The 20,231-nt window shown below is 34.2% G+C and overlaps 1 protein-coding gene across 10 annotated transcripts in view; it reads left to right on the top strand.

Moving 5' to 3' along the window:
- LOC149806135 (uncharacterized) overlaps positions 1 to 20,231 on the top strand; it is a 248,749-nt gene that overhangs the window by 16,786 nt on the left and 211,732 nt on the right. The window lies entirely within an intron of this gene.

The raw sequence follows: 20,231 nt of genomic DNA, 5'->3' as shown, positions 1-20,231 counted from the left end.
GGACATATTTCAAGAATTTATTATGGTTGCGTTCCGTAGACCTACATATCTCGAGCACCATCTGGTGTGTGTCAAGGTAACGTAAGACAAAGCCACAAATTAAGGTACATACAGCTGCAAAGACAAGCGCAACCTAATTTGCAAACATACGCCCAAGACTAAATCGTTCCTCAAGTTCGTAGACATGAGTTAGTTTTACTATCAATCAGAAGCTAGGATGTCAAAATGTAGCATATCTCCTGACATGCAAAATCTGTGCCACTCAATTGTTGGTGAAAACATTGATTTGGGAAATTTAATCTAACTGAGGTGGGCCTATGTAGAACACGGGAGTAAGGAACAATATTTGATGCTGCAAGTGAAAACAAAAAAACTAACCTTCCATTGCCATCTTATCAAAATTCCAGCAAATTTATCAACCGTACTCAATTATTGCGACAATATTTACCCAAATATTCTTGAACACTTTGCATTACTTCTTCTTCTTTTTCTTTCTCTCTTTCTTCTTCTTCTTCTTTTCTTCTTCTTTTTCTTCTTCTTATTATTATAATAATAATAATAATTATTATTATTATTATTATTATTATTATTATTATTATTATTATTATTATTTGTAGTAGTAGTAGTAGTAGTCAGTATCCCTCTACAAAGTTATAATTGTATATTTCCCTTACTAAGTCCTCAAAGCATAACTTTACCCTGCTGTTATCTCTCTGGTACATAATTTTGAGTGTTGATCTAAGATGGCGTTGATATTTGCCACGCATTATTTCCGTCCTTTCTTTCCAGCCGGAAAGTAGGTCAAAGCAATTTGGTTCTCTGTGTTTTAAATACGTAACTACGCAGATCACCCCGTGCTTGAATTTCGCTATTAAATTATACTGATCTAACAACAACACACGATCAACATGTAGTTTGCTAACTTTTTAAGGCCATTTTATCAATTAACTATTTTTCTTCTATTATTTAATTCTTGTTTATAGATTCTCACTCTCAGTCAAATTTGCAATAGTCCAATTTTATTTCTTACTATTTTGCATATTGTTTGTTTTGTATATATTAATTGTTTGTTTTGTATATATAAATTGTTTGTTTTGTATATATAAATTGTTTGTTTTGTATCTATAAATTGTTTGTTTTGTATATATTAATTGTTTGTTTTGTATATATTAATTGTTTGTTTTGTATATATAAATTGTTTGTTTTGTATATATAAATTGTTTGTTTTGTATCTATAAATTGTTTGTTTTGTATCTATAAATTGTTTGTTTTGTATCTATAAATTGTTTGTTTTGTATCTATAAATTGTTTGTTTTGTATCTATAAATTGTTTGTTTTGTATATATTAATTGTTTGTTTTGTATATATTAATTGTTTGTTTTGTATATATTAATTGTTTGTTTTGTATATATAAATTGTTTGTTTTGTATCTATAAATTGTTTGTTTTGTATATATTAATTGTTTGTTTTGTATATATTAATTGTTTGTTTTGTATATATTAATTGTTTGTTTTGTATCTATAAATTGTTTGTTTTGTATCTATAAATTGTTTGTTTTGTATCTATAAATTGTTTGTTTTGTATCTATAAATTGTTTGTTTTGTATATATTAATTGTTTGTTTTGTATATATTAATTGTTTGTTTTGTATATATTAATTGTTTGTTTTGTATATATAAATTGTTTGTTTTGTATCTATAAATTGTTTGTTTTGTATATATTAATTGTTTGTTTTGTATATATTAATTGTTTTTTTCCATAAGAGGAGCTTTATTAGCTTCTAGCATTGGGAAATTTTGTGTGTGTGTGTGTGCGTGCGTGCGTGCGTACGGGCGTGCATGTGTGTATGCAGTATTGTGAGTTTTGTCTGTTACATTCATTCGTTCAATAAATATTTAATTTGAACCTGAACATTATACAGGGTACTGAGTTGAGTTTTTTTTTAAAAATACGAATGCGGGTTCATAAATGATCATGTTCTTTGATATTCAACCCGGACTGATCGTTAAACAAAACATCTGAAATCGAAAATGATAATTTCAGATAGTGTTAATTTTGATTCTGACAGAAATAAAACACAGATGAATACAGGCGAATGTTTAGGGTCAAGCTGTATTCAGTTAATATATGCCAATGTTTCACGGAAAAGGCGATTATGATATAGCATAGTTAGACCAGCAACTGACCGGTAACCAGTGACCGAAGTGTGCACATCAGATTATAGTCGTATGTATCCATTAAGTAGGCATTGCTGGATGGTTACTGAAACATTTCAAACGTGATAGAACATGCCTTATGTTTCAGCCACGACATTTAATGGAAACTCTAATGGACTGTGGCTACTGCTTTCCATCACAAATAACTCATTACAGTGATTATTTTTCTACCTTATCTTTTGGAGTCATATCTTGTTCGCTTACTTACTTCTGTTTAATTTAGATACATTGCAAATTCAGTTTGTGGTATTTTGCATTGAGCCGTCCTTTGCGAATGTACAGAAGCTCTGTCTATTTTTATCTTGTACTTGATTCAAAGTTTGAAATATAATAAATTTTTCTTTGAAAGGAAAACGTTATTCGTGGTTTTCATAGCTAAATGGTGAATGGTGACCGTCAACTGCCCTTTTTTAAAACTTTGCATTGAAAGCTCCATCACTCCCAAATTTCTTTCCAATTTTTTTTAATTTTTTTTTTTATCCCTGATGGTAATTTCTGGTAAATCATTTTACATTGTCTAAATACAATAAACAACTTAGGACCGTCTACAAACACTTTTCTTGATAAAACCGTTAGGTTTTGGTCTAAAGAACCAGGTTTTGGTCCAAACAACCAATTTACATGTCACACGAATAATGTTTTCTTTCTTCTTTATTCTTTATACATTCATATCAAACAGTTAACCTGCATTCATTAAAAAAGACTTCAAAATTCTGACTGTTACGTAATCACTTTTGCGTTCAACATGATAACAAAAATTCACAATGGAATGAAGCAAAAATTAACAAAACAGCGAGAAAAGAGAGATAAATGTAAGTTCCTTTATACACACTGCTAGGTAAATGTGTAGGTTTCGAACTAATGTGTCCATTTCACTTTAGACTTGTGTAAGCTGCCTTTGTTATACTTTACGGCGATATCAAGTGCAAGATATGCATATTTCTATTTCTATGTTGAAGTCAAGTTTTAATTTACAATTTTGACAACGCAACAAAGATAATTTTCATGACAGCCAAGTAGAGTTCTAGTTACAGCTATTGATAAAAGAAGATCCTAAAAACAATTTATTAGGCAACTTAGACTAATCATTCAGTTCGTTGCTACTTGATTTCCCCTTTCAAGTGTGATATATCTGTTGAATGATGTTGCTTAAAAAGTTCTACGTTCGTCTCTAACAGACAATTTTATGTGTATCGTCCGTAGAATCATCCCGGTTGGAACGTATTTTATATACAGGTGTTATGTATATTTAATATGTGTTGTATGTTGGCTTTTGTTCATGATTATATATATATATATATATATATATATATATATATATATATATATATATATATATATATATATATATATATATATATATATATATATATATATATATATATATATATATATGTTTCCTGTGTTTGAGTTCTAATACAGCCTTCACTATGTCCCTAGAATTTTCTTGAAAACAAATTCTGTTTACAATTTGCTGGAAATTTACATTATGATGACAGTGTAGTGGGGCTCTGTATAAGAATGTTTATAACTTAGAATGAAAATTAACGTTTGACCCTCATCCTGGTTTCCAGTTGTATCTTAGGTTTTTATATTAAGGTTGATTATATTAGAATTACTCATTCATATCTTAGGATCCAAAGTTGATTCAGTCTTATTGATGTGTACAGTTGTTTTGTTTTTTTAAATATGAGATGATTTATTTATTTAACTTATTCAATGAAATTAAAAAGTACTCAATATTTTGGGACTTAATCACAATTTTCGGATTATTAGGAATTCATACAAGGACACTGTGACACATCAAGACTGTTCACACATCACCACATTCCAGGCTATCGTTACATCATCACATTCAAAAGTTGAATTCATTCGGATCACCACTGGAATTCATTTGGAACTCTATACATTGGACTTACTGCCCACCCACCCACCTCGATTTCACCTCTAAACCTGTTTCGGCCTACATCCATAAAACTTAATAAATGTTAGTCCCCCTCTCGGAAAAAAATATTCCGGTGCCCTTGCCCCTTGCGTTAAGTTAGCATCGACGAAAGTCTGCACAGAAGTTTGCGTTTCGTATCCAAGTCATATGTAAATAGGTAAACGATTGCATGCAACGATTCATCTCTGTAAATAAACAATCCTGCGTTAAATCTTAAACCTCTAATATCTTAAGTTTCTTCAATCTCACTTTCAACTCCTTCTTGCTGTAGACGTTTCAAAGAAGAGCACTGAGACCCTATGAAAATCCTTAAACAATTTTACGATTTTCTATCGAATCCACTATTGGATAATCACTTGTTCCGCTAAGACAATGATTTCGCATTTAACTATATAAAGTAAATCTGCCTGACACAATTTCTCACAACATCCACATTTTATGAATCAGGTAATAAATTAAATTATTTTTACCTGCATTTTCTGGATTTTCAATGAAAACAACGAACGAGGGTGCTCTTCAAATAGAATTTACCCTCGGTCATTAATCTTTATTCCGCTCCAAATCTTACTCTAAATTATTCCAACAAATCAAAAAGCTGAAATTTGCTTATTTTGAGTATTTTCTCCAAGTCTGGAATATTTATTACATGAAATGCTGAGTAAAGTTTGACAAATGGGTCCGAAACTTAACTATACATGGATCTATCATCAAAACAATACGTGGTATTTGCCTACTCTTTCCTGGTCAACCCAGTTATTACATAGTGGAGTGTATAACACGCGTAATAGGAAACACATCTTATGTCATTATTGCAAGATAAGGCTAAGCAGTTTCGACTACGGCCGCGATCAACAACATGCATTTTTAGCTTTGAAGCCACTCTATATAAAAGATGAAGCGCCACAGGCATACATGTGTATACATCTTCAAGCTCACCAGGAAATGGAAAAGCCTATCCAGTAAAAGACAAGTACAACAAAAGCGATTTTTCTATGAATCTATGCTCCTTTTCGAATCATATAAAATTACAACCCTCCACGAATGAAATTTCTAAATTTCGTGATTTTGAAATGTATACGAACCTATACTGAACAAAATCGGAATTGGTTGATATATAAGTCGGTGATAATTACGTCCCAGATACTACCTTGAAAAAGAGGAAAGTGAATCGTGAAATGACCCATTTCCCAAAATATTATTCACGACGAAAATTTCAGAAAACAAATACAAAGGTGGAGAAAATGTGCAACCTCTTATTCGAGTTGTTAAAAGAAATTTAATTTTGAACCCGGCTAGAAAAATTTGTTTCTGCACTAGAATCGTCTCTATGTGCATGCTACATGTAATCATGCGTCTTTGACAACACTGTAAATAATGAGGAAGAAACATGTCGATAAAGTATGGATGTCTCTTCCATCAAACATGTATCCCACAAAACTGTTGAGTGCTACCTAAAAATGTCGTGTCAAAGCTTGGAAGATGACAACCCCTCTTCACGGCCAATGGCAAATCTATTCTGACCAATGGCACATATCTTCACGGCCAGTGGCAAATCTCTTCAGGTCAATGACAAATTTCTTCACGGCCAATGGCAAATCTCTTTAGGCCAATGGTAAACTTCTTCGCGGCCTGCTATGGCATCAGAAGCACATTTAATACATGGCACCAAAAAGGTGAGGAGGAAATGAGGCGAGGAAAGAACTTATATACTTTCAGCCTACGCTGTCTGCAGAAGGATGGTATTGCAGACCATGTTCTTGTCAACATGTATGTCACAGTATACGCGATGAATTTGCAAACGAAAACTGTTGACGATGGATTTTGCTGATTGAATCGCAAAAACATACATACAACTCTTTATCCAGTGATGTATACCAAACTAGTGCATTTCGTATTGCTTGAATATATATATGGAAATTCAGTCTTTCTGAATGCAAATACTTGATTTAGAAGGTAGCAGATGATTACTTGAATACGGATTCCTCCATGCTTGACATCGCTAAGACAATCCTATCGAAAATATCACTGGACGGCCAAGGACATATTCTAATTTTCATGATGAAAGACAAACATGTATGCCTTATTTTTTCACTTCCATGACTAACGTTTATAAATATAATCATTTATTAAATACAGGTCATGTACGACTCTTAAAAATAAAAAATAATATTGGCAGGTTTCTAGATTGTGTTTTCTGATCTTGTAATCCCTGTTAAGCATTATGCAATAACATCACACGCTATGTTCTATTACTTATATACCTCATTTGTTGCAACCTTTACAACCTGATTGTAATAAAGTCTTGTATTGCCTTCTTTTGTATTGCACAATATGTTGAAACTAATCTGTCTGGTAAAGGAAACAGATATGCAAATGTTTCTTCACATCGTATCATTTTAACATCTGCTTAAGATAATGCACTGAACGTTCCTGGTAAATGAATTATGGATATCCTGGATATCTTTCTTTCAGTTTCATTATGTTAATTAATACTTATCAACTGGACACACACACCCTCGGGCGCGCGTGCGAACACACACACACACACACACACACACACACTTTGATTTGATGCGTTCGAGTCCAAGAAAGTATGGTATATGAATAATGATAGACGTTATTATTATTATTATTATTAGTAGTAGTAGTAGTAGTAGTAGTAGTAGTAGTAATTGTAGCATTATTATTTCAATCACAAAATAAGCAATGCCTCTACTAATAAGCGGTGATATATATTTAAACTTCATTGTCTCCTTTCAGGTTCTGAATTTTTTTATTTGTATCAATGCGACTTACCAATATGCAATTAACGTTCTTTAAGCAATAATATAACACAGTGTAATAACAGCCTTTGCCCGAGTATTAATTAGCCCTTGATCACATATATTGAGACAATTTGTATCCTTTGACTTTGATCACAGATATTACCTTGATCACAGATATCGAGACATTTTGTCTAATCATAAACATAACAGTTGTATAATAGCGTTGTGCGTGTTACAAGTGTCTAATCATAAACAAAACATTTGTATAATGGTTTTGTGCATGTTCATTTGGGTAGGAAGCAATAACTCGTACAAAGAGTTATTTTAGCACCGTAACTGGCATTTGACTTGAATCTAATTGTAGGAGCCATTTACAGTGTCAAAACGAAAGAAGAATTATCAATTCGGGGAATACATTGCAACTGAACAGCGATAACATTTTCTTTTGTTTCTGTTGATTCGGGGTGCCACCAAAACCGCTAACAGGAAGTGCAACCGGAAATATCTACCTCTAAAACTAATGTCATTATGGAGGTGTCCAGGACTGTTGCTACCTCACCAAGCATTGTCGCAAATATTTGGCAGTGTTCGTTGCTTTTCTCGACTGAAGAAGTAGAGAAATTTGAGAATCAACGCCAGTTCTGCACTCAGTTATTTGGGACTATGAACCAGTAAAAAAAAAATCCATGTGAGTTATGACAACACGGATTTAATTAATAAGGGACCTCTGTTTTCATAAGATGTACTGATTTATTTCTGTCACATAACGTCACACCTCACTGTAACTTATTTGGTATACTAGTAAGTTGCATTTGGCAAGAACTTGATTATATTACCTTATAAGCTCCCCACAGGAACCATTACAGGTGTCTGAGAGACTACCATGTGTACTTCGATGATAAATATGAATAACAGTTCTAATACTACATACAAGATTGTGTGATAGCACTGTAGCATGTTATACCATGGGGGGGGGGGGGGGGCGGGATCATCTGCATTTGCCTTGATGTTTGCAGTGCATGTGTCTTGTGGGGTTTTTCTGCTTTCTTAAGATGTTATGAAATTACAGTTCAATTTTGTAAAGCATTACATCTTCCAGAAATGATCTTTTCAACAAGCAGATCTACACCCATATCTGGCCGTCTTCAAAATCATGTCCACTGCGTGATGGGTCATGATTTATTTTTATAGGGACTCTCGGTTGTGTCCAGTTTTGTCAGCGTGCTATATTATGTAGTAATGACGTGAGTGATCTTGGATTTTATGAGACGTTCTTTTCATAGGGACCATTTTCTGGCTTACTGAAAACTCTTATTGACACGCCTTGGTTATAATGGACACACTTATTCTAGCAGCCGTAGAAGACAGTTTAATCCAACCTTAAAAAAAGCTAATCATCTTAAGGTACATTAGACGCATCAGAGCGGATCTTAACGGATTATCTTAAGGTACATTTGACGCATCAGAGTGGATCTTAACTGATTACCTTAAGGTACATTCAACGCATCAGAGTGGATCTTAACTGATCACCTTAAGGTACATTCGACGCATCAGAGTGGATCTTAACATCATTCAGTCTACTCAATGGCGTTCGTGTACATAATTATATTTGCCACGTGCTTTTCTTTACATTGTGCATCATTAATGTACTTTCACGACCAAGTCATGCATCTGAGATATTTGTATTGATTTTACTGCATTTCCTATGGAGTACTGATACATTTAGTTTAGGATGTGTATATGTTCTCTTTTTTTTGTTGTGGGGGGGGGGCACCAGACAGATGCCCCCTCCCCCCATTTAAAACAATAACATAAAAAGTATTTTAAGTTTGTGTGTTTCCCCCTCAGATATGTTGTATGTTCTATTTATAAAGAATTTTGTATAAAAAATTTTAATTTGAGTGTTTGATGGGGTATTTATTTTTCCCTAGTGTTATCTAAAGGTTTGTTCGTCCGAGCCTGGTTTTATTCACCTTGCTCTTGCTAACTTTTTATTTTCTTACTTCACTCGCCTGTCAGTGTTTCACGCCTTGGTTCTCGCGCTTCCTTGCTGCCAGTGTTTTCATACCTTGGACGGTCTGGTTGTTGCACCCGCGTTTCATGCATCTATCAAAGCTCTAGCCATCAGCCAGAATCCTCTTGGGTACGCCCGTTTTATTCTTTTGTATTAAGAAAAAAAATGGAAGATATTTTGTTTTGGTTTCCTTCCCCTCTTGGATACTCTTATTCTATGCTAATAATAATATCATCCTGTTTGATTCAAATTTTTGTAATGCTTTAGCTAAGGAATCATCCTCCTTTATCTTGAGACTTCAGGGATCTGCCCATACAATACAAGTTTTGTAAACTGGGATTATCCCAGGACTAAGTGTGGATTCGTGCCATAGCATTTTGATGTTGGATTTAGTGTAGTTACGATTTATGCAATTGTGAAATCACAATAATTTTTCATGCTGGAATCAACCTAGCACAGTTCTACTCAACCCAAGACAAACTCAGAGTGCATTCTTATGCTCATCAACCTAAAATATAATCTTATGCTGAATCAGACAAGCACATATTGGGAGTCACCATTATCATAAACAGCGTCTCGTTCAAATGCGATATCATGAATAGACCCCCCCCCCCCCATTAGAGCCACTTGTTCAAGTAGTGTAATTGTTATTTTTGTCACAAACTGCCTTTAAATATTTGTAATAATTGAATAAGGACATGTAGTGTAAAGTGAGTACGATAGGTAGAGTTCAAAATACTGTTCTACTTTTTGTGTTTCTTCTTTACAACGTAACTTTTACACGTTCTCAACGGCAAGGCTATACTTTGTTTTGTCTATAGATATTTTTCTGAATACCTAACAGCAAATAGGTCCTGATCTAAAGCTTGGAGTTAAATTCACAGATGATACATGGCTCCATAATCTAATAAAGCTTAACAAACCGCATCTAGGAGAGCATTCGTTCTTCTCAAAAAAGTTAGAAAAAGCTTCACGCCTCCTTTGATCTTATCTTCTTAATTAAGAGAAAATAACTACGATAGCTAAGGTGTCTGTTAGGGAAATAATTACATATTCCTGGCTTGCAAGACTTGGATGTGGATTTTGAATATTATTATCTCATTATAATTTACCAAGCAATACAGTAAAACATGTTCAGGGGGTTTTTGGTGTAGTTAAGAAGCCATTTAACAGCCAAATTATCAATGGACTTCAGAAACATTCACACGTCGTGGGGTTAAATAATTATTGTGTAAGGGACCCGGTAGTTTCATTTTATTCTGTCACATTGAAATGACAGGATAATGGAATTTTGTTTCAAATTTCAATATTTCCTGTTGTAAATATGACATGTAAACAATATACTGATTGGAGATATTTGGAAGGAAAAATATAATCCATTACGTCCTTCCCTATGAACCATGTTTTCATTTGTTTACACAATATCTCAGGAAGAAGTTAGAGCTTGGTTCTGTTAATGTGGTCTTAGGTCTAAACTGAGAACATGGTTCTGTTAATTCGCTCTTAAGCCTAAATTGATGGCATGGTTCTATTATGTCGCCTTTAGCCCTATATTGAAAGCGTGGTTATGTTAACACATTAACCCCTGGAGGTTTTTGTCGTTTTCGCCTGAAATTTGAGTAGGAAACACATTTTGAAAACTATTTCTTAATAAATCCGAAAACACCAACTTCCAGGTGATCGTCTAATAAAATACTGCCTATTTGCGTTAGAAACATCGTTTTTAATTGGCTATTTGGCTCGCGCATGAGCAGATGGGTAAAAGTTGGATTTTGTTGGTTTTTTTTGTTGTTGTTTTTGTTTTTTTGATAAACGGACCCATTATTTTTGTATCGAGACCACTCTTTATTCCAAATGCCCATTTTATCCTACTTTTTTCAAAGGTTCATCTGTCTGTTTGCAGTTCATACCGGTTTGCCTTAGATCTCATACCAAAAAGTCTAAAATCCGGACACAAAATCGGATTCCGACCACGGGCAAATTTTGCGTAGAAATAAATCGGGTCCAAATAATGAGGTTTTCCCCCCTTTATTTATGTGGTGCAACAAAAAATTCAAGATTATTTTGTATCATTGTAAAGCTACAACTGTCTATCTTTCTATAAAACCACCCACTTTAGTGTATCGTGCATGACCATGACGCTACAGAGCTCGACAGTAGGCTACTACCTCCTGCCACTTTAACCTGTCGCCAGGGGTTAATGTGTTAAGTCGCTTTTAGGTCTAAAGTTATTTTATTACATTTCAGCATTTGTGTATCGATAAATATAAAGTAAACTTAAATTGTGTGAGTGCAATGTTTTCAAATATAATGCGACCTATTCTATCGCTTTAAACTTTTGTTAGAAATCATTGATAAAGGTCGATTTTCTGAAGCAACCTCCAACACAGATTTTTACAAAATTTCTCTAAAATTATCCTGAAGATCAGTCGATTTTTCAACCTTTCAAATGACTGTTCATAAAGGTACCAACGCAAAATCATCCATATTTACATAAGTGTTGCATTTCTCGCATGATATATCAATATGATAGTGTCAGAGAAATAAATAACAGGGAACTTCTAGCTGTTCTCCAATATTCACAAATTGTTTTCATCATTTTGGCATATACACTTCTAAAGGAAGTAAATTTTACCATATAACTGGCAAATGTAGATGGTTTTGAAACTGAGCATCGCTTTCAATTATTTAAGGAATTCTCGAGACACTGCATAATCGGTAATTATCATAAGATATTGCAAGTACAGGGACAAAAGTGTTATCGATACAATTATTGCATGCGTATATAAATGGTCCGTTCTTAATATAACATTTGCCACAATATGATGCAACTACATGATTTTAACATACCGGTTCTAAGATGGCAAAATTATTGGTGTATGCATGTACATATGCATCTATATAATAAGGCTTTAACATTTCATTATAGCAGAAAAAGCAGGACTGATAAAAACCCCGAACAAAACATCTAACCCGTTCGGAAATTTCGAGTTGTCAATCTAATTACGAATTGTGTTCTTTTACCTTTGGGTGTACGGTTCAATGAAACGACGCCATAAAAACATATTCCAATGGAACACTGAAGTCGAAGGCAAATGTCGGTGGTTTTGAAACCGAGTATGACTTTATGATTTAAGCATTATAAGGCTAGAATTGTTCGCAAGAGCAGAAAGTCTCATTGATAATGAAAATGACAATTTGGATTATTTTTTTTAAAGGTTTATTTATGTCTACTGGATTCTATTAAAACACATTCAATTATCCAGGTGCACGTATCGCTCGCGTACCTGATAATCCGAAGACGACTGAAGTCAATTATTGTAATGACAGACTTTGTTTGGATACTATTGCTAAATTAATTACAAATCACTTATTAGGAGAAATCCCAACAGTTATATCATGACGTGTGCCAGTTTAAACACACCTTAAGGTCCAAATTGTTGCGTTTAATCAGAAATGATGCTAAATGTTTTAGCCATCAAAACTTAGTGAGCATAAATAATGCTAAACGTGTGCTTAGTGGCGTAAATTTAAAAACGGTGAAATAAGAAGACTAATATTTCTACTTTTATCTTCAACCTTCGAAACAGATTATAATCTAAAGTATTCCCACACCAAGGCTGTCGAAATTACTTCTTCATGTTACATCGACTCAACAAGTCCTATTCAGATAGCGAGCGTTGTTTGTTTATGTTTCTTTCTCTGCCCGATTGTGTACAGGGATTTTTTTAAAAAATGATGACGATGGGAGATAACGCTGATGTAAATGATTCATAAATAATAAATGGTGGATGGTTGCAGTCTAATGAACAGCTCAGTTTATATGTTAACTATTCTGAGCACGTTTGCGACCGATATGCCCCAGGTCTGTTTATACCTAAATCGGGAATCTCATGCATATTCGCATAACTTGGTCTGTCGCGGGTCCCAGGCATAATTCTAGTACTGGTCATTTATCTTTGTTCGTTTGTTCGCTTAGTCTAATTACTCATTAAATAGACGATAGAGCGTCTGTACTAATGCCCCGTTATGTCAGGTATTTCATGCAAGTTGTCATTCCGTCGAATATGCAAATATCGTGCGATCGAGAAAAAAAATTAAAACTAATATTTAAAATTACAAAACGTTGTACATATTGGCCATTCTTGTTGAGCAAGCATCCATGTAATATAGTGACATTTACTGGCAACTGAACACATCAGATGTTCAGAAAATAAGTCCCCTGAGCCTCTGACTGTCACAACAAAATGCGAGTGTGTGTGTGTGTGTGTGTGTGTGTGTGTGTGTGTGTGTGATTTGGATTATTAAGGTAGCTTTAACAATTTTTCAGTCATATTGCTACGATGTCTTCAGTGTGGCACGTTATAGTGATGTCCAGCACTGGGTCATTATGCCACAGACATCATGATGTCCCACCCAGTCACATTATCCTGACAGCAGGTCGACCGGTCCTAAAACTCACCTCTTAATGCTGAGTGCCTAGCGAGACAGATGTTAGTACCATTTTTATAAGTTTTTAGTATGACTCGTTCGGGGTTGGATCCCGTGACCTGCCGCATCCGAGCGGACGCTCCAACCACTAGGCCATCGGAGCGGTCTAATGAGAGAGAGAGAGAGAGAGGAGCGGGGGGTGGGGCGGCAGTGGTAAGTTAAGGTTTAAAATCTTAAATACACTGTAACCAGATTAAAAATCTACAACTTGTATATTATCTGAGTGTAAATTTTAACAGTTGTCCTGTATATTTAGCCTTTGATGAGAGAGGTATATATCCTTGACCTGACGTCGTTAGCACCCTTAACGTAAATTGTAACGCTTATGTTATAATATTGAGTGAAACTTTCAAATCGCCATAGAAAGTGTTCAGATATCACCTTAATTTATGCATAGTTGAAAATGTTTATAAACTCTTTAAATTCTTCACCAGCTACCGTTCTCCAAACGTGTAAAGATTTGTCTATTTCCGGAAACTATGTCCATGGTTCGTGCGCCTGAAACAAATGCCACGTGACGTAAGATTTGAATCTGACAGATAGGCTAATATATATATATATATATATATATATATATATATATATATATATATATATATATATATATATATATATATATATATATATATATATATATATATATATATATATATATATATATATATATATTCGATCGTTTAAGCTGTCCTATATTATTAATATTTGCATCTGTAATATATTTAATTTCTTTAACACGTATATGAACAATGATGACCAAAAAATCAAAGAACTAAATATTATGCATTGTTTTCTATATATTTCTTTCAAACTTTCGATAAAATTATCATATTTAAAGATGTAGTGAAGTTTTAAGAGAATTGTTTTCAATGCTATTAAAATGTTTCATTTAAACATTTCATTCTCTAGAGTTGTCAAATTGATTTATTTTTCCAAACATGGTATAAGAAGTGAATGTTATGGTAACCAAGTTTGCATTAACTTTGCCGTTATAAATTGTTTTATGTCTGTCTTCGGTTTCCCGCTAGTAAACATGTCCAGTAAATCAACATATGAAAATCGGCCCTGACTTGAACAGCTAACACGCGCTTCAGGGCCACCAACTTGAGGCAAATATGGCATTAGTTTAATTAGACATTTCTATTGTGATTTCTGTTATTTGAATTTGTGTACGTATTTAAATCTTATTTGGTGGAATATTTCGTAATCAGTTCTTACTGTCAATGTAAGCGAAAGGTACTGACCCAGTTAATGACATCAGGATCTCAAAACAAGCGCATGAGCTCGCGAGAAACATGGCGCACGACCCAATGACGGGCACGAAGTTAGGATGGTCGACTATAATTAATAGTATAAGCAAAGAAATGTTTGGAGTTTCCCGATGTCCAGTATGGCCGTTGCATTGATGTTGTGTCATTTTTGTAACTAAAACATTTTCGCTTCAGATACATCAGGAACGGTCCGATTAAGAGTCGTGATAAACACCAGTGCCTTAACAACACGTGGCTGCTATTTATAACGCTTGAGTGCCAATTACATCGAATAACCGGCGGAATTATCGCAAAATCTTCAAGAGTTTTGATTTTATCTTAAATATTGCCTGCCAGAAGCTTAATTAGTTTCTTAGAGATTGCGTTTATCTATATTCATAAAACAATTCATGCTTGACGTGCAATGAATATTTCATGTAAACTTCATTGATAAGGAGGAGTCCTAAACTATGATTCTTTAAATCCAGAATATTAGGTTAATTTGTTTCTTCGATAGAGTAATTTTGAGATAAATTCAAGCGAAAGATTACAGACTGAAAGTGGAAAGGTTTTGTAGCATAAGAAATATTTCAATATTCTGAACTCGCGGATTTATTTTCGGAGTTAAAACAACATAGGAGACCTTATTGTAGCCATCATTGTAGTGTTGTAACTGAGAAGGAATATGAAATACTCATTTTGACTTTAACATTTTGAGAAAGGCTGTTGTATTTCCTAGTTAGCATTATTACCTATTAATGTTAGTGCTAAATAATTGGCATAGCAAATAAGTCCGTCTGCAATGGAATGTTATATCATTAGTTAAATAAAAAATTAATGATGGTTTATACATATTAGGGACCAGTCATTATTTCCTTTTAAGATTATTTACAGCATTAATAAATTTTGACGAAGAAAATACAAGTTTACAAAATGTATTGCAACATAATGGCCTTCGATACATTTGTCCATGAATTTTACAACATGGGCACGAGCTGGGACATATTAAAAAAGAGAGATTACATCTTTTATTTGTGTGCATTACCTACTACAAATTGTCAGGAAACGGAGTTGTATGCCTATGGTAATATACACCTGGAAAGACAAATTGGTTTCGTTTCCTTGTATTTCACTCTGACAGACCAAATGCCATCTTAAATCATTATTATTACCCCAAAACTTGAAGATTAAAACTAATTAAGCACACATTAGTATGTGGTCATTGCTATTTCTAAAGTTTCAAGTTGTCTTTTAGTGAATTTTTTAAATTGTAGTTGTAGGCCAAATGTGACAATGGAAGTAAGAAGGTACGCACTTTCATTATTTATCAATAACACGATAGTTTGGCAAGAAAAAACACAAAATGTCTACTAAAACTTCAGCTTTATATAAGAAGGCGTATGTTGTTTTTTTTTGTACGGAGAGTTTTCTTCTCTGAGCGGTCTAGATCATAAGATAAGAACCGTTGATCGGCTAAGGTTACAATACAAGCTGGCATACATTTGAGAAATATTTGACTTTACTGCTAGTTGCGAGCGCTAAGTGTGGACAAAGTCTAGTACATTTTGAATGCAATTCGTACTTAGATGTGTTCTTTCAGGAAGCTAGGTGCATATAATGTTCACTGATTGCCTCTTTTACTTATGGCGTGATGGTTCCTATAAAAGAATCAATTTAGATACAATTCATGTTAGCGATGTTGATGGTGACGTGAATGCGGTGCTGTTTGCCATAATCTTTACATTACGAAATGTGAGATCAGAGAAACAGTTTTTCAAGATGAAAATATTAAATGCATACACTGTGTAGAGCACATGCTAACCACAAGAAGAATATCATCACCTGGTACATTGTAAATTTACAATTAAAATATCTATCTGAAGCTCTATCCCCTACAAAGATGCAATAAATATATATATATATATATATATATATATATATATATATATATATATATATATATATATATATATATATATATATATATATATATATATATATATATATATCGCGTCGTGAGTCCTACAAAGATGTACTATTTATCAATCGTCTTGCAACAGGTGTTTCAAGATCCATCACCACTACCACCACAGCAACAAGAACATATCCTAGTTCCATTAGATTTGTTTATTCACAGATACGAATGCACGCTTTAAACATGAATTACAACTGACGTTTGCGTCTCTTACATTGTGTTCAAGAGCCACGGTGGCTCAGTGGCTATCGTAGCGGACTCGCGATCAGAAAGATTCTGGTTCAAAACCAGCCCAGACCACAGCCAAGTCACCCGTGGTGATGTGTATCTGCGCAAGACACCTTACCAAACTTTCACGTGTTGGTGTGTTGTTAACAGCAATCATTCAATCAATCAATGCGTGAGTTAGCGTTTCAATGAGCACGTGACGTATTCAGTGAATCATTATTGGGTTTACTATACTGAACAACATAAATGAGGACGGTTTCGAAAGCGAAACCCGTCTACGTCAGACCCCAATCGACTTACGTGGTGCATTTCTGGACGAGACACTTTGCACAATTACTTCAGCAAAAATACCTTTCATGTGTTGATGTGCCGTCGAACACCATTAAATCAATTAAGCAATGAGTTAATACCCATTTGTTCCACACCTGAAATGTATGTAAAAACCGTACCACTTATTACTCAGCTTGGATTATACGGTCTTCATTACGGAACGAAACTGCAGGAGAAATGCATATTCTTCGTAGACATAATAATGTACATTTAGGGCGTTGTATTTGCACAATTAGATGTTCTTCCTTTTATTGCAATTTTGTTTGATTCATACAATCTTCTGTCAAAGACAAGAATACAAATGTTGTTAGGAACAAAATTCATACGAACTGCTTCACACTATCTGCTCCATATAGTGTTGACGGTTATGATGGTGATGCTACTACTACTACTACTACTACTACTAATAATAATAATAATAATAATAATAATAACAACAACAACAACAATAATCATCATCAACATCATCATCATCACCATCAGAAGAAGAAGAAGGAGAATCTGCTTGAAATCATTCACTATGAAAGGCTGTCCGATTTAAGGGAAAGACACCAGCCGGGTGTATCATCACGAGACTATGGAACAATGGAAGAAAAAAAGTGATGAAGGAATTGTTGGAAGACTTGATGTACGTTCGCCACGAGTCTGATTTGCGAGCGATACTCGTGTTAAATCGCCCTAAATATTTTCTTCGTACCCATGTCTCTCCCGATAACGACAATATAAAAATTCAAATATCCTTATCGGAAAATATTTATCAGTCTACAACTGGTGTCGATGCCTGTCTGATCTGACTATTCAACCTCATGTAATACAGTGTCGTCTTTCTCGCATATTCGTTGCATAAATGTTGCATCAGGGACACCAGCGGTCAGACAAGTTTATGTTCTCTGATGAGTTACCTGAATGACCGTAGAACGAGACCATGATGCTGCATCAAAATGGTATTCCTGTCTTCAATCCGGGCATTCTTCATCCTAGATACATTCCGTTCGTTTTTAATGAACTAGGTTTGCAACGAGACAGTCGTCGCCGATCTTCAGTGTAAAAAGAGATGAAAGTGTACAAATGTAGAAGAGAAACTGACCAGTTGCCATATAATAAATTGTGGACCTCATTAAGCAGATTTTAAGTGGTCAATAAGTACATGCTGGTGCAGCGAAATAGTTTCTGGAGCATGTCAAAAATTTCTAAGAAAATTGCCTTTGGTAAAGTCAAACATTCCACTGACCCTCGTATGGGCTGCTGATAAGGCTTTAAACAGGAATAACCAAATCATCCGGAATATCGGTTGGTTCATCTTAGCTAGTCAAGGTTCCGATAACCATATCTGCACCTTGGCGAACCGAACATCTATATCGGTGCTATATCCTAGCGACATCTATTGGTTTTCGTATGTTGCCTCCCTTAGTATGTAATTCCAATTAACCAATTGCGTGGTGCATTATACATCGGCAGAAAACGGTGGTGGCAATTGACCATAAAGGATACTTTGTAATTTTAAAATCGAAAGTATGGCTATGTACTAGAGGGAAGCCATTGCATATCTATTTGGGTGAAAGGTTTCTGTAAAAACACGGACAGGAACTGGAAAAGTGCTAATTTATCAGTCCATTCAAGTTGTGTGCTCCCCTAGCCTCGTTCACTTAGGAACAGCGTTCAAAATTAAACAATTTAATTTTGATTGCATGTGGTGGTTTGCCGCCATATCCAATGAAATTCGCAGACCCGAAGCACAGAAATGTCTACTCGATATGCCAAGGTGTTGGTAGGGTTAATGGAACCTTGGCTAGCGAAGATGCGGTTGGTTATAATTTCAGTAGTGCATCCATTGTGCCACTTATTACTCAGCTTGGTATAAAGTGACCATCATGTAATTGTGTCAGCGTCAAATACATCGCCATAGACACAAACATAGTACTACAAGCTTCATTTGGAAAACTTATGTGGCATTTTGATTATTAAGTATCGTATAATAACCTCTTATATTAAATTTATCCAGAGAGAACTACATTAATTCTGAATATTTCATAAGACGGTAAAAATCGGTTTTGATTTGTACTAAAATTGCGCTTAAAAGTCTATTATTGTTGCGCTTTGAGAGAGAAAAAAAATCATTTACCCTCAAACTTATTTAGGTTTGTGTGGATCCGATGGATCTGGTGAATATTATTGACTCAAGCTTTTACAGGATCCAAAGATATAAAAATGCCGCTGAATAAGGCAATAAACAGAAGAATTAAACAGATAATTGTTCTCTGCATTTTTTACCAAAATATCATAAAGATTTGTTTTCTTTCTTTACCATCTTCATCTCCTTCCCTTAAAATTTATTTATTTTTCTTCTTGTGCTTTTAAAGAAGAAATTATATGTATTGACAAATGTATCAATACTTTTAAAGAATTTAGATTACTGGACAATCTTATTAAGTTACAGTCTTGTCAACTTTACTTAGAAATTCTTTTCATTAAAAAAAGATCAAGAAAAGGAAAGTTCATAAAATTCCTAAAAATGTAAACTATAGTACCCTACATAATCAAATTTAAATGTTACAGATTATTTCTATTCATTTATTTTAGTTCCACGTGGTTTGTCTTTGCTTCATTTGACTGCAATTCCTTCATTTCGCTGTCATCATAGTTTATATTCATTTTCGCTTTAAATACCTTTGAATGTATTTTTGCGGTTCTCGATATACAGGCCATTACCAAACAACGGGTACGGAAGGCATTCTCCGTTTGCTCTCAGCATTGCTTGTTATCAATGAGGTACTATTGTTTTGCTTGTCTCTCCGAGAATGCTTGAGCAGGTCTCTTCAATTTGGTAACCGAATGTGTGCCTCACATTTGATTCGCATGTCATATTTCTACGAATCTACCTACTTAATCGCTAGAATAAAAGTACATGTAATTGCTAACATAGCAGTAAGTGCCATAGCTGGCTGTCATCACTTAAATAGATTAGAAGGAATTGCTACAGTGTCCGTCCATGCCATAGCCACAATAATTAGCTTTATAAAT

The sequence above is a fragment of the Sinohyriopsis cumingii genome, chromosome 2 (genome assembly GCF_028554795.1).
Source record: "Sinohyriopsis cumingii isolate HCF-2022 chromosome 2, ASM2855479v2, whole genome shotgun sequence".
In the NCBI taxonomy this organism is placed as follows: Eukaryota; Metazoa; Mollusca; class Bivalvia; order Unionida; family Unionidae; genus Sinohyriopsis; species Sinohyriopsis cumingii.
Note: the sequence above shows the minus strand (reverse complement) of the source record. Positions and strands in the feature narration are given on the sequence as shown.